A 15286-nucleotide genomic window follows, 5' to 3' on the forward strand; every position below is an offset into this window, starting at 1 on the left:
GTAGGCTTTTTATCAAACGGAAGTTTCAAGTGGTTCCTCTAAAGCTACTCTTATTAAAAGTCAGTAAAAGTCAAATTTTTACGATACCGCACCAACCATTTCGGTGACCACCTATCTCTTAGGAATCGAAACGCTGTCCCTGCTGCTGCTGCTGCTGATAATGATTAAATCGAATTTTATATTTTCGAATGAATTGTCTCTTGCTCTAACATCGCAACGGTACGAAGGGTTTGTTGTGTAACTTTTGCTCTCTGGGATGGCTCCTATCCTCTCCGTCAATTGTTCCCTTTTTCAGACCTGTCATTTGGATTGCAGCGGTATTGGAAACCGTACGAGAAAGGTATTTGTGTACTTTTTTTAGGAGAACCTACTGTTGAATGAGAGGGCGATGGGATTACTCGTCCATCCTGCGGATACCTATGTTCGCTCATTAATCATTCAATTTATCCAACGTAACATTCATTTGGTTGGATGTTGGGTAGTAGTCGGACGAATCATCGATAACTCACCTTTATCATCTGTCTACCCACGGATGTTTTTCTCCTCTCTATACCACAATGATTTGATGCAAAATGGCCATGGCTAAGGATGCTGGTGACCAAAGAGAGGCAAAAATGGAAAACCAACCAACCGAGCCCACTGCTGAAAAGATCGAAAAGTTGTGCAGCGACCTTTCCACTTATTCGGCTCTGACTTCCCAAGAAAGGTTAAGTTATTTTGACATGTTTTCACCTCGGGCCAAAATAGCATTGCCACCGAAGCGGTTACGCTAATATTTGCAATTTTTTTCCTATCCATAATAACGAGCAATGAACAAAGAAAAATCTTCATCCCTTTTTAATTGCAGGGTATAATCAATTGAAAAGCAACCTTTCTCAGAGGAAAATTTATTGGTCTAATGCACAGGAAAATCTACCTTTGTGTGCTTTCGGTGAATCAATATCAATGTTTCCAATTCGGTGCTGCTACATTCTGGTTTTGGACTAAATTGATATCCTTCCATATATTGCACGAATGAATACTACTTCTGTAGAACCACAATTCTGTTTGCCGATACACCGATTCATTCCTGTGTCCGACCCCCGACCCGGCTGAGCGATGATGATCAATGACATCTTACAACTGGTCAGAAAGATGGACAAAGCTTAAGAGCTTTCCTGGTTTAGGTTTGCTAGCTTTTCTTTGTCCATTTCCGGGGCCCACTTCATTTTTACGATAATTAACTTATATGGAAGTATGCCTCAAATCAACCAACTTTGCAGAATACACCTGGTACACACATACAACGGCTGTAACTTATTGTTTTGCTTATTTTTTATGACACACTACAGAAATCTTCTACACAACCCGATGAGGAAGGTGATGCGTATATCATTGTCAAGATGAGTCTATGGGGATTTGCTATCTGCTCTGGTCGGTCAACAAGTCCCTGTCGTCAACTCATCAAACAGATTCCTCAAGTGGAATCCTTCAAAGTGAGGTGATAAAGGTCTCTTCACTTGATTAATCGGATAGAATACCATGCGGCCTAATAGCAATTTTCAGAAGTATAGAAACCATTTGTCGTTTCAATCTATTCAATTAAACTGAAGAAACACAAAGAGTGTTGCCAACGGTGGTTCGAATAACCATGTTTTTTGTTTTGATTGAATTTATAAAGTTTATATTTCCCAAAAGACATGCTGAATGGCTGAAGAATGCACAATACACACAATTCATCAATTATTGATTCTATCGCATTATTGAATTTATTATTAATCCTATCCTATCTTATCCTACATTTCACAATTTATTTTATTTATTTATTTATTTTTATTTATTTATTAAAAACAGATGGACCTATTGGTCTAATCGTTTATAAAATAATTTACACATACATCAGACATATACATTACACATCACAAAACCGCAATCTTTCCTTGTACGCTGACGTGGGCAAACAGAAATCGAAAAATTCTAATTCATCGTTGAATTCCGATGACATGCGAAGCATAGGATGACCCTGACCATGGTTAATTCAAACAACTTACTTTCTTTCTTATCAGGCGCTGCAACCGCTTTGCGGTCTTGGCCTGCCTCAGGAGTGTCCGAAACCGCTCATGGTCTCGCGCCTTCGTCTGCCAGTCCGATATCCAGGCCTTAATGGCGGATGGCTCCACGCCATTTTGCCATCTCAGTTTGGGCTCAACACGCCTCCTCTGCCCTTGTGGACGGCCTAAAGAGACTTTTAATTAAAACAACATACCGCAGTAAATGCACCCAAACAACAACTCTCATTTCATGTCGCGGGCTTCTGGATAACCATCATATCTTTTGAATCCATGACATCGTTTATTAAATGGCACATACCGTGTATTAAACACGCTAAAGTTATGCAACTGAAAGAGTTTAAGAATGGCACGACAACTTTCTGCCATTTAACCACCATTGGCACGGAAATGTGACCCGCACAGGATGATGTTGCGTTCGTTTTGCCTCATTGCTTCAGTGACCCCAACGATGAGCTTTATTTTAGTTTCGTTGAATATTGATCCTATGCCCCATAAAACGTTTCACACATACAGTTAGGATGGTTTGTCTATGCGCAGCGAATGTAGATTTGAGTCCGGTAGTGAGGAACCACAATTAAATTAAATGACATCATCATTGTCACGCTTCGCACTAATGGTAACATGTTCGCAACGAGCACAATGTGACTAACGCAAGGGAAAAGCTTGAAAATTTGCATAGAAAGGTTATTCAGGTTATTCCTTTAAGGTTCTTCATATGTAAAGGTTATTCTGACATGCAATGCTGATTTTTTAGTTTTAATTTGACTCAGAATAGAAAAAAGCTGCTTAAGCATACTAAGCATACTCACACATACTGGCTGCTACCAGAACACAAAAGAAAGAACTAGTATGTTTCACCAAAGTAAACGCAATGGAAAAAAAATCTGTAAAACTTTTTAATAATGAAAAATCATCTTTTCACTACCATTTGCGATTTTTAGTGCTTTACTGTTTTACATACCTAACGACTTCTTTTGAAGCCTGATCATCGATGGAACAATGGGAGAGAGCAAAGCAAGTGTTAATGACAACAGTTGCTTTATGCCTGTATTCGTTGTCCCATGGTGTGGTACCGTGCAAGTTGTGGCACTGATTCAATTCCAGTGAAGCTGAAACTGCTGTACCAAAGTATCTACCGGCTCACGAGACACTGGTTGCAACATCTTGCTCTATTTGTCGTGCTGCGGGTGAACAGTCTGTTGTGCTTGTGGAAGCAATGTAACGCCACGGATTGGACACTATGTACAGATCATTCAAAATCATGTCATAAATTCTGTCTGATGTTTCCGGTGTGCTCGAATAAATGGCGCCTCCCGGCTGATTCGAATGTTCCCATAGCATCAGTTCTAGTATGACGTATCAATTACAATTTTATTCAAAATTAAAAACAGTGTAACGAGAAATAAATGCTAAAATCCGATTTTATGTATAAAAAATCGCAGAACAAGATTCAATAGTATATTAGTAAAACAAAGGGCTTCACATTGTTTCAATTTTTTTTGCTTATAAACATAATAACTTACTTGCTTTTCGAGTTGAACGCGAACCTAAACTTAATTTTATTACTTCCAGCGGCATGAATATTGTACTTCATCGAAATATGGATCGATTGTGCAGAGTAATTGAGTTTTTTTTTCATTAATTTACTTTGTTTGAAATGCTCAAAACGATTCATTTTGCATACCGCTAAATACGACTTGGAAAAGAAGCACGATCATTCCTTTTTTCCGCTTGCATCATAGTAACATAAAGTGCCAACAATATCGCAAGGGCTTTTAGTCCAGCTGTATAGATCACGGGATAATACCACAAATCGTAAAAGAATGTATGTGAAGTTAGCCTGTTTATGGAAAGTGAATAAGAAGACCGGAAAATTTAGTTCTACACGATTTATTTCTCGTTTCGTAGTTCACATTCAACCGTTCCCGTATCGTTCCCCAAACTAACTCCCCGTTCTCAAAGCGCGCACCGCTTTTATAGTTTCTGCCCATCTTCCATCTCGCTCCGCGTTACCCGCCGTACCCGCGTTCTCCTTCTTAGTTCATTCTCAAACGTTCTCTTTATTATCTCCTTCTCGCGCACATTCCTTCGCTCGCGCACATTCCCCTAACTCTTCCCCATTTCACATGTATTGCACTCAAAACGATACTGCTATATATAAAAAACCCCTTAAACTAGTTTATGAAAAGTTGTTTGTTTTTCAACCGTGCTATACCTTTGCTTTCCTTGTTTGCAAATGTTACATGTTCTTTTGCATAGACTTTTACCACGTTTTCATCCCATAATCCTAGGGACACGTTTCACTGTGCTGAAGAGGATGAAATGGTTGCTGCTACCCGTCTTTTTTCAAACGTTATCTCCGCCATACTTATCTATGCAGCTTTTATGAACGATACGGATTGATTGGGAAAGACGAGAAATAAACCAATTACTACAATAGCAGTGGAATGTTACAGTGGTGAAAAAACATCTCGTTTCCCACCAAAACACTTACTTCTCGAACTTCGAACTTCGAATGGTTTGCATTTTGAAGAGCCACAAAACATCGTTTTATTCGTGACGTTGTATGTACAAACGTACTGAGACCCAGGGCTCTATTTAGCCCTTCAGTCTTCGGACTTCAGAACAACAAGTTTTTAACTAATGATTCTTTGATTGAAATGGTCAATATTTATTGCACATTCAAAAGTGATGTCAATTTCAGTTTAAGTTTCAATAAATGAAAAATGCGCATTTTGTTTGATGGTAGCACATGCAATGATATTTTCATTTTTTTCAATATCGTCTTTTTCAGTCATATATTGTTCCTTTGCAACCAGTCTAGATATTTTAAGTTGAAATGTAATCAATTGATATTGTTATATTAGCCTAAGACGACTTGATAACTTTATAGAACAAAATCTAATAATATAAGTCTCATATGCACACACAGAAGGAGAGAGAACAAAAATCTCATTTCACGATGAAATGATTTCAGTTAGAGATTTACCAGATCTCATGTGCATTCTGCTCAACGCTGCATTGTCAATCGCAAACCATCGAACGTTACCTGTAGGGAAATTTTCTGTCCAAACCATTCGCCCGATTGAAAATCCGTGTGCCGGATAGGAATTTACTTGCTCAAGTATCGAGAGATGGCCAAATCGTTGCCCTTGAGGCGAGAGCATCGAAGAGAACTGGCAGGACAGGAAACCAGATCCAAACTGTGCGATTATGTATGTGTTGTGTGTATGTGAATTTTGCGTGAGCTAGAGCCAGTACGATTGGAACTAGAGTTGTGCCTCAAGAACCAGAACTGTACGATTCATTCAATTCATCCTAAAGAACGAACGAACTACGTCCATCTAATCTCCGTTCATCGGTTCTTTAAAAATCATAGTGTACTGAGTTGGCCATGAAAATAACATCCTACCCGTCGAAATAAAGAACGTCCTACAAAGCCAGGCCGTTCATCTCATCCAATACAAATATGAACGTGAGCCATAATACCAGGACGTTCATGAAAAGAACGACCTATCCGTCGAAATGAAGAACGTCTCCAGGTCGTTCATCTCATCCAATACAAATATGAACGTGAACCGTATGACAAGATCCTTCACAAAAAGAACGTTCTACCCGTCGAAATAAAGACTGTACTGGTCTGCCAAATAAAGTTCAAGGTGCGATAAAGTAATCCTTCTTGTGAAATGAAACCATTTGCCATATTTTTATAAACTGAAATGAACGAATGAATCGCGATTCACGTTCAGTTCATCTAAATGAAAGAACTAGTACGTTCACGTTCATGGAAGCGAACCGAATTGCTCATGCCTAATTGGAACCAATTTCCATGCATCAAGTAGATGGTGTATTTTTAAACCGCATCGAACTTGGATGGAAAAGCTCACTGCACGATGCTGGTGCCAAGAACGGACCAACGCCAAGGGCTTTAGGAGAAGCGTTACTCTGATGCACTGTTGCGAACGGTAGATCATCGGCAGTACCAAGCGGTGCACAATCTTCTCTAATCGTCTTGAGAGTAAGAGCTTTTGTTGTTCCAAACCCTCTCCACCTCAGCAAGGTTTTTTAAATGATACAAAAAAAGTTTGCTGCCTGTCAGGGTTTCTGAGCTCTTCAAATGTCTCAATGCAAACAAATTAATTCATACAGTATCGGACAGAATGATAGAACCCTAGTGTTTTCAACGCAGCATGCACCCGTTGGGACATTTTTTTTTTTTTTTTTTTTTTAAGCACAAAAAGATGTTATGATTTATTCATATAAATTTGTTGAAAGACAAGATGTTTTTAATCCTCGCTAGGTTTCCTACCGTTTTGGCGCTTACACTAGGTACATGTTACATGAGATGTATCTTTATAGTTCCTTGGAGCAGAAGAACAAGCAGTCCTTCGCAAAAAATTTACAAGGCTTCTGAGCCTTGTGACTTGAGATCAATTCTCTATCGGCTTAATATTACCGAATTTTATGGGAAAGGATTAGATTATTTACAAGGCACTTAACTAACTTAAAATCTATTTTTGTTTTAATCTAATTCATTGGTATTTTCATCGTATTCCTAACTGCTAAATAAATTCCTAATTATGTCAACTTCCGAGTCTCGACATTTGCGCTTTAGGCACTCAATGATTTCACTTAATTTATCTTTTATAGGAACAAAACCTGTTTCGCTATGAAGGGCCCTGGTGGGATATCTATTTGGCAGTCCCATAATGGTTTTCAGGAATCTGTTTTGTATGACTTGTATAGTCTGCATATTTGTTCGAGAGCACCTTCCCCAAGCTATGCTACCGTACGTTATTGATGGTAAAACAATCTGACCGTAAATGGCCAATCTGTTTTCTATCGATAATCCTGAATTATATTTTAAGAGGGAGTAGAGCATTCGAAAAAGATGGCCTGTTTTGGTTTTTATATAGCCTACGTGAGCTTTGAAAGTTAGACGCCTATCCAGAATGACTCCTAGATAGCGAGCTTCTGAAGCCCATGGAATGATGTTATTTTCCATTTTTAAACTGCCCACTTTAGCGATTATGTTGGATGCTGTCATTCCAACCTTATATGGGAAAATTAATGCTTGGGTTTTGGTGTTGTTAACCACAATCTTCCACTCTTTGAGGAAATTCACATAACTGTCAAGCCCTCGTTGGAGACCTGCTCGTATGAATCTCAGAGGTTTTGCCGAGTACAGGATGGCTGTGTCGTCTGCATACAGTGCCAGGCTCGCGTTTGCCCCCAATGTAGGGACGTCAGCAGTGTAGCAGTTGTACAACAGGGGACCCAGAATACTCCCCTGCGGCACACCAGCATTGTTTTCGTATGGGTCAGATTTCTCTGATCCAATGTAGACAGCCGAAGACCGTCCACTTAGGTAGCTTTGTACAAGCCTAACAATGTACAGAGGAAAGCCCTGCACCCTCAGCTTATGTATAAGACCATCATGCCAGACGTTATCAAACGCCTTTTCCACATCAAGAAGAGCCATGGCAGTGGTTTTTCCACGCATTTTGGCAGAGTCGACAACGTCCAAAACGCGCTGAAGCTGCTGGGCTGCCGACCGATGTTTTCTAAAACCGAACTGAACTTCACTGATGACATTGTTCGATTCACAGTGAGCCATCATACGAGTGTAAATTATTCTTTCGAACAACTTACTTAAGGCACCAAGGAGTGAAATCGGACGATAGCTTGATCCTAAGCTAGGGTCCTTACCAGGTTTTAAAACAGGAACCACTTTTGCATATTTCCACAAGTGTGGAAAGTAGCCTAGCTCCAGACACCTGTTAAACACGTCGGTCAGTAACACGACAGTGCTGTGTCCGACGTGTTTCAACATAATATTAAAGATACCATCCGCTCCTGGTGCTTTGTAGCCAACAAGATACTTAATGGTTCCTAGGAGTTCTCCGCTGGAGATACGCTCAATATTTGTCGCTTCAATAGGTTCTGAAACAAGAGAACTGATGCTGTCAGCAACCCTACTCTCATATGTGCTAGTCATGGATTCGCTCAATCTATGTGCCTGAGCAAAATTGACTGACAATTTCACTGCTTTTTCCCTAGGTGTAAAGGCAGGGATTCCACCATCAATTAGGACTGGTATCGGTCGACGCTTATCTTTGAGCACCTTCGTTAGACGCCAGAAGGGCCGAGAGTGTTTAGGAAGTGTTTTTAAACGATCTGAAAATTGTCTATTTCTTACTTCAACCATTCTGGCGTCAACAATCTTAGCTACCTGCCTGTATAAAGAATAGTAAGTCCTGTTCCTCGTCCTTTGGTATGTCCGTCTCAACGAGTTTTTTGACGCAATAAGCCGTTTTGTATCTGCGTCGAGTTCAGTTACCTTGTGTCGTACTTGGATCAGCGGAACAAAACGATCTACTGCTTCCTTCATACAGCTTTCGACATTAATGATTGCTGTATTAATGTCTTCGATGGTCAGAAGAGGAGGTGCCGAACTGATGTTTTCCGTTATATACCGCTCAAATCGTGGCCAGTCTGCTTCTCGATAATTTCGCTGCTGTCTAGTGGCATGCGTCCCCGGGCAAACAATGTTCATAACCACTGGTAAGTGATCAGATGACAAAGCCGTGATGGTGGAAGGGACGTCAAGACGATCTGTTATATTCGAGATGAATATGTCAATCGTAGAGTAGGAATTGCCATTCTGGAACGAAGGCTGAAATGGAAATGACACTGAGCATGCGCTGGCTTGTGTGAGTTCTCTCAGAATCATTCCATTCCTATTGGCGCGAAGGTTTCCCCACTCCTGGTGACGGGCATTCAGGTCGCCAGCTACAATGAATCTTCTTGAGGCCCGGGTGAGCAGTTGAAGATCGCGTTTCAACAGCCTGCTGGTACCACTAGTGTCGCTTACTTGTCTCGGGCAGTAAGCCGCATAAAAATGAAAGTTGCCCTCAGCACTGAGCATTTCGATTCCCACAGCTTCAATGTAATGGGTGTTAGGAAGGGGGAGTACTTTGAACGCTAAAGTTCGACGGATAGCAATTAGAACTCCCCCTTTTGGCTGATCAGGACGGTCCAGTCGAACTACAGTGTGCTCAGGGAGAAAAAATGATTTGTTATGCTTTAGGTGCGTTTCAGTCACAGCAAGCAGGTCGATTTTTTCATGATTCAGAAAGTCAATCAACTCCAGCCTTTTTGGAAGGACGGAGCAAGCGTTCCACGTTGCGCACTTAATCATCTCAAAAGTTGGCTGTGATAAATTCGACCATTTTCATTAGAATCTGATCACGCGGGCACTGTTTTGATAAGCGCTTGAATTCCACCCATAAGCGGACAATGTCACCAAACTGTGATTTTATTTCTTCATCTTCCTCATCGGAAAGACGGGATCGCAGCTGATCCAGCTTATCTTGGGCTGGTTGCCGATGGGTTTTTCGTGGATTTGAATACGAACAACTAGCAGATGCAATCTGATATTTGCACTGTAGGCTTTGCTGCTGCTGCTGCTGCTGCTGCTGCTGCTGTTGCTGCTGCTGCTGCTGCTGCCGCTGCTGCTGCTGCTGCTGCTGCTGCTGCTGCTGCTGCTGCTGCTGCTGCTGCTGCTGCGGCTGCTGCTGCTGCTGCTGCTGCTGCTGCAGTTTCTGTTGCAGCTGCTGCTGCTGAAGCTGTTGGTTCTGTTGCTGATGGCCATGCGGACAACCGTGGCAAGTGCAGACAGAATCTTTACGGTACTGTCCAACCCAAGGTAATGGTTCCGCCCACGATGATCTAGTTGGTATTGGCGCCGGGACTAATCGTCTTGGAGCATTTTGTGTTGAGTAACGCTTCTGCAGGTACTGCTTACGCGAGGGGCAGTTTCGATTATAGGGGCTATGGTCCCCCATACAGTTTGCACACGTATGTACATCTCCCATCTCTTTTGTGCACTGCTTTGAGCGGTGATTTCCTGCACACTTAGCACATCGCGGTGACATTGCGCAGTGCTTAGCACCATGTCCAAAGTTTAGGCAGTTCAAACACTGTAGTACATCTCTGTGTTTCGGTTGGAATCGTTCCCATTTAACGGTGGTGTAGTTAATATGGGTTATTTTTTGCAACTCCTCTAGGCTGATTGCTCCTTTTGGAAAGGAGACAACAAAGAGTTTTGATGAGAGTCCCCGGCCCTCACCAATTTTAACTTTACGTACAAGCGATGGTTGTAATTTCACGTCACGTAACATTACGGTAACCTGCTCAGCCGAGCCGAATCGTAGTCCTTTCAGGACTACCTGATAAGGCTTATCAGCCTTGAATTCATGAGAATAAAATTCTTTCGTGTAGTTTTCAAGTAACTTTTTGACCTTATCATGGTCATCTCTTGATGCCGCATTTATGCGACACGTGTTTCCAGAAGCGAAACTAAAGGAGGCTTTAATGGCACCTGACTGAGTGGCATCACAAAGGGAACCGTATTCCTCCTCATTTAATCCCGAGACAACAATTGGCGGGATTTTTTCTTTGCGGTGGTTTTCTTCCTCCGCAGTATTTGGTACATCAATACCTTCCATCGCTGCATTAACAGCTACGTCGCCAGCTGTCGCCGGCGTGATTTTTATTTCCCCTTTTTTCTTTGAGCCTCCTCGCGTTTTCTTCTTCTCATTTCAGCAAGTAAATCCGGCGTACGCTTCACTCTTTTCTTTCGAACTGCGGGGCCGGCATGATATGGCACAGTTCGCCACTTACTCATTTACACATGTGTTGGTGCGAGCAGAGCACACCACACACTTTAATCGTCAAGGTCACAAACGAGCACAGAGCGCAAAAAACACGCCCGATCACGTCAACGTCCCGACAGCGAATGTCCCGTTGGGACAGGTTTATGTGTGGTTTGTGTGTTTGTGTTTGTATGTTGGTGTGTGTGTGACTGTGTGTGTGTGTGTGTGTGTGTGTGTGTGTGTGTGTGTGTGTGTGTGTGTGTGTGTGTGTGTGTGTGTGTGTGTGTGTGTGTGTGTGTGTGTGTGTGTGTGTGTGTGTGTGTGTGTGTGTGTGTGTGTGTGTGTGTGTGTGTGTGTGTGTGTGTGTGTGTGTGTGTGTGTGTGTGTGTGTGTGTGTGTGTGTGTGTGTGTGTGTGTGTGTGTGTGTGTGTGTGTGTGTGTGTGTGTATGTATGTATGTATGTATGTATGTGTGAATGTGTATTGGTGTGTGTGTTTGTTTCACAAGTAGGCCGTTTCGGATAATTTTGTTAGTAGTTTTTTGTGTTTTGGGTTTGGTTTTTGATGTAATAAGCAGGACCACTGCCCTCGCGATCAGTTTTTTTTCGATATAATAACAATTTTAAGGTCTTCTTTCGGCGTGGTCTTCTGAAGACGTCCGGTTGACTTGCGCGTTTCGGTTGTCCAAGCGCGTTTCAGTTGTCTAAGCACGTTTCGGTTGTCCGAAGCGCATTTGCCACAAAAGTGCGCGATCGTTCCATTACGAACTCGATCCTTTTGCGCTTAATGCCAGCAGCAGCCATTCGCTTTATCATATGGCGCTGATAATCGGTACAATGTTTACCTCGACACATTGTTACTAACATTGCTTGCTTGGACCGTCAAGAACGGGCTGGTAAAAAACTTGGACACGGCTGGTCCCGTGCTCTGCCTGCGTTCTACTTCTATACGCGATGAATTACATCGTTGTCGAGCAGCGAAAACATCGCATGGATAAAAACTATCAACGAGTACGCGAGTAAGCGTCTTTCCTTCAAAATCGAGAACCGAATACTGCCGCGCTCATGAAACAAAACGCCCATTGAAAAGAACAACTGCGCGCCAGCTCAATGCACGCACAAAGTTTAACATGCGCACACAACGTTCAACGCAGAGATGCACGCAGGCATTTCTATGGCGTGCACTGGAGAAACACCTGTGAGGGAATGCCGAGTTCATTGCTATTGAGCGCGTGTCCATTTCGCACCGGTGTCGCATTCACATTCATGAAACAGCACACCTGCGTTTTCGTCCGAGGAACAAGCGCTGCTGTCGATGCAAACTTTAGTTTTTATCCAAGTGTAAACGCACGATGTTTCACATGATAACACACATTATCAGAATACTTTCAACGCAATATGACATCATGGCAAGCTACGTTTTTCAGACACAAACCCGCGCACTTGCAAATACACATTAAAAAGCACATTCTCTTTCTTCTACTACTACTACTACTACTACTACTACTACTACTACTACACACACACACACACACACACAGACACACACACACACACACCACATTTATTTATTGTTCGAACGCATTTTTTTAGAAGCATGCGGTTGTTAAATGCGTGCATATGTTCAATCACACTCATTTCAATGTTGTAGTCCATGTGATACTTCGAAAATTGGCAATTGAGAATAGCTTTTAAAACCGATTATCCTTTATTTTGTAACCGATGTAACCGAATAACAGCTATATTTTGTTTAGTATGTTTATTTCTGAAAAATATATGATGCAAGTATTTTTGTTGTTATTTCTTGAAACAATTTAATCACATGATAAAGTACCTATTACATCAACAATCAGTCAGTTTTGAACAAATCATAATATTTTACCAGTCAATTATTTAAAAACAAATCGGATAATCGAAAGTGGTGACATGCACTTCAGTAGGTAAGCATGTTTTAATCATGCCTGAAACCGGTCTTTTACGCTTGTTATGAAAATCCACGGGAACACTACAGCCTTTAAACATTCCTAGATGAGGATCTGCATAAACTTATTAAAGAATTACAAATACCAAGGCCATACGAGCAAAACATGCACAAACAACGCACGTGGCGCTTGAAAAAAAGGCCATTGCTGTATCCGATCGATTTGGTGATACAAGTTTTCACCTCGCCGCGGGACAGGATTCACCGTAACCGCAACCGACTTCCATCAAAACCGACTTCACCTAAGTTGAAGGGAGCACTAACTAACATTGCGAATAAAAAGGAGTCCATCGTACCAACACACCCAGCAAAAGGACGCTCGACATGACAGTGAGCATGTTATTTTGTGCTTTATTTTCCACAACAACGAGGTGTCCTAGAGATGGCTTTTTTGTGAGCGTGTCACTTGTTTGATTTTTTCTACTTTTATACATTTTTGAAAACAATTACATTTTCCACGATATCGATGTTAGCAAAACTTAATTTACTGTAACGATTTTAAAATACTTTCAAAGCATGTTGTGCAAACACATTTAGGTTTCTCGTGTCCTCGCTACTCAACTGCGTTCAAGTTCTTTGGTATAACATGACCCCGAGTTGGTGAAATAGATTTTTGTGTCACTGAAAAGCTCGCTCAGAGGTAACAGCTACAACGATGCCAGTTGTAGCCCTGAAAAGGTCCGCTCGAACGAACTCGTAGTTCAAGCATCAAAGATTCACCCGTCATTGTATTCGAGCGGAGAAGCACTGTCCTTGGAGTGGGATTAAATCATCAAGCTGTGGACGCCAACCACAAATTCATTTCGTTGGCATGTGGCAGGTTGGCTAGAACAAAAGTGATCCTTTGCGGAATTTTCTTGATTTCACGCTAAAGACCAACACATCACTAGTAGCTGTACAATTTGATTCTGTTTTGTGAAGGCTTATTTTATCGATAAGCTCTAAACACGTAAGGTACCGGATGGACAACAATGAACTACTGAAACAGCGAGAATCATCTTATGACGGTCACATTGTTATTAATTCGCTCGGACGGTACAGCATACTGAAGAAAAGAAGCTTCGCATGAAGAGAAATGTATTGGATAGGGTGTGAGAAAAATGGCGAAAAGATTCCTTTACGTATCCCGGAATCACTTATCAGTTACGTGAAGCATAGCTCGAATAAGGAATGGCCAAGCATATAAACTGTTACGGTTCAATTGTGTTGTAAAAACTTCTTCGACCCATGTGTCGACCAAGGCCGGGAACAGGGCGTCTAGTGGAGTAAATGGTGACCCCATTTTTTTTGTTAAGAATGCTACCTGTGGCTTAAGAATTTCTTTGCAGCCGAGAATCACTGTTGCCATCTCTCAAAATGATTCTAGGGATTAAGTAAAGTGGCAGATAAATTAAAAATAATAATTACCAAAACTTTTTCTTCAATACATTCTATTACCAAATCATTCGAATTTCAAAAAAGAGGAGTAAAAAATACAGCATAAATCCTGGAAATGAACAGATATTTACTGCACCCAAGAAGATAGGAAATTTATCTTTTTAAAGAGAAATGGAAACGTTTATGGGATGTGGTATTGTGCTTCACATGTATGATTTGGCTAAAAATGTTCAAATGCACTGCGTTATCACATGACTCTCAGATGTATTATTCGCTTGTAACTTCACAGATTTCCCAAAAATAAAAGAAATATTTCAAACATTTCAAACGAAATGCATTACTGTGCATTACATTCCATCTTGTTTTTTCACACTTCAACCTTAAACGAAATTCTTGACTGAACATGGTGTCCATAAAATGCCTCGTCTATCAGTGGTCTAGTCCGAACAAAATTATTGTTATTATTAAATAATTAACACTTATTGACTGACACATTGAATTTTCCTATGAGTCTCCCTTGGAATCTGACGAAACAAATATATGTTTATGAACATCATGCGGGGGCTAAGACATTCCTCTACCATCACTGCCTCAACAACTTTCGAATCCCATAGCATCGAAAATTACGTTCATTGTGTGCGACATGGACCTCGCAACATCAGCCACCTCCAAAAGGCAGCTATTGTGCAGAGCAAAGAAAGTGGTACAGCGAGATGAAATTCAATCAAATTTACGCTTTCACACATCAGCATGACACTGGCTGGAATATAAATGTAATCTAATTCGACAACTCAACGAAGGTGATGGTAATCAGCGCCTCCGGCGAGCTTACCATTGAGTTTGTAAAGTTTGGGTGGAAAATGTGTCGCCACAGTGTACACCATAGTGCTTTCAGTATGCGCCTCGCCAGACCCGACTACATGGTTCCCTCCAGGTGGTTATCTAGTATTACACGACCGGTTCTAATCAACTTAAAGCGCTCACTATGCAGAACTAGTACGCTCTACTGTCAAACTAAACTATTGTTACATTTTACGGCTAAGTGTGAAGCAGACAAATTCAATCAGAAGAGGTAGTTGAGCACCCAAAGCAAAGTGTTTGACAGACGGGGGAATACTTTGTGGCAATTGTTAATTGTGTTTTTGTTTTTGTGTTGACATCCCGAGTCTTTTAGTTTGTAAGGCATTATTGAATTGAGTGTTTGGCCAACGTTAACGTGATG

This window comes from Anopheles gambiae, chromosome 3 (assembly GCF_943734735.2).
Source record: "Anopheles gambiae chromosome 3, idAnoGambNW_F1_1, whole genome shotgun sequence".
NCBI lineage: Eukaryota > Metazoa > Arthropoda > Insecta > Diptera > Culicidae > Anopheles > Anopheles gambiae.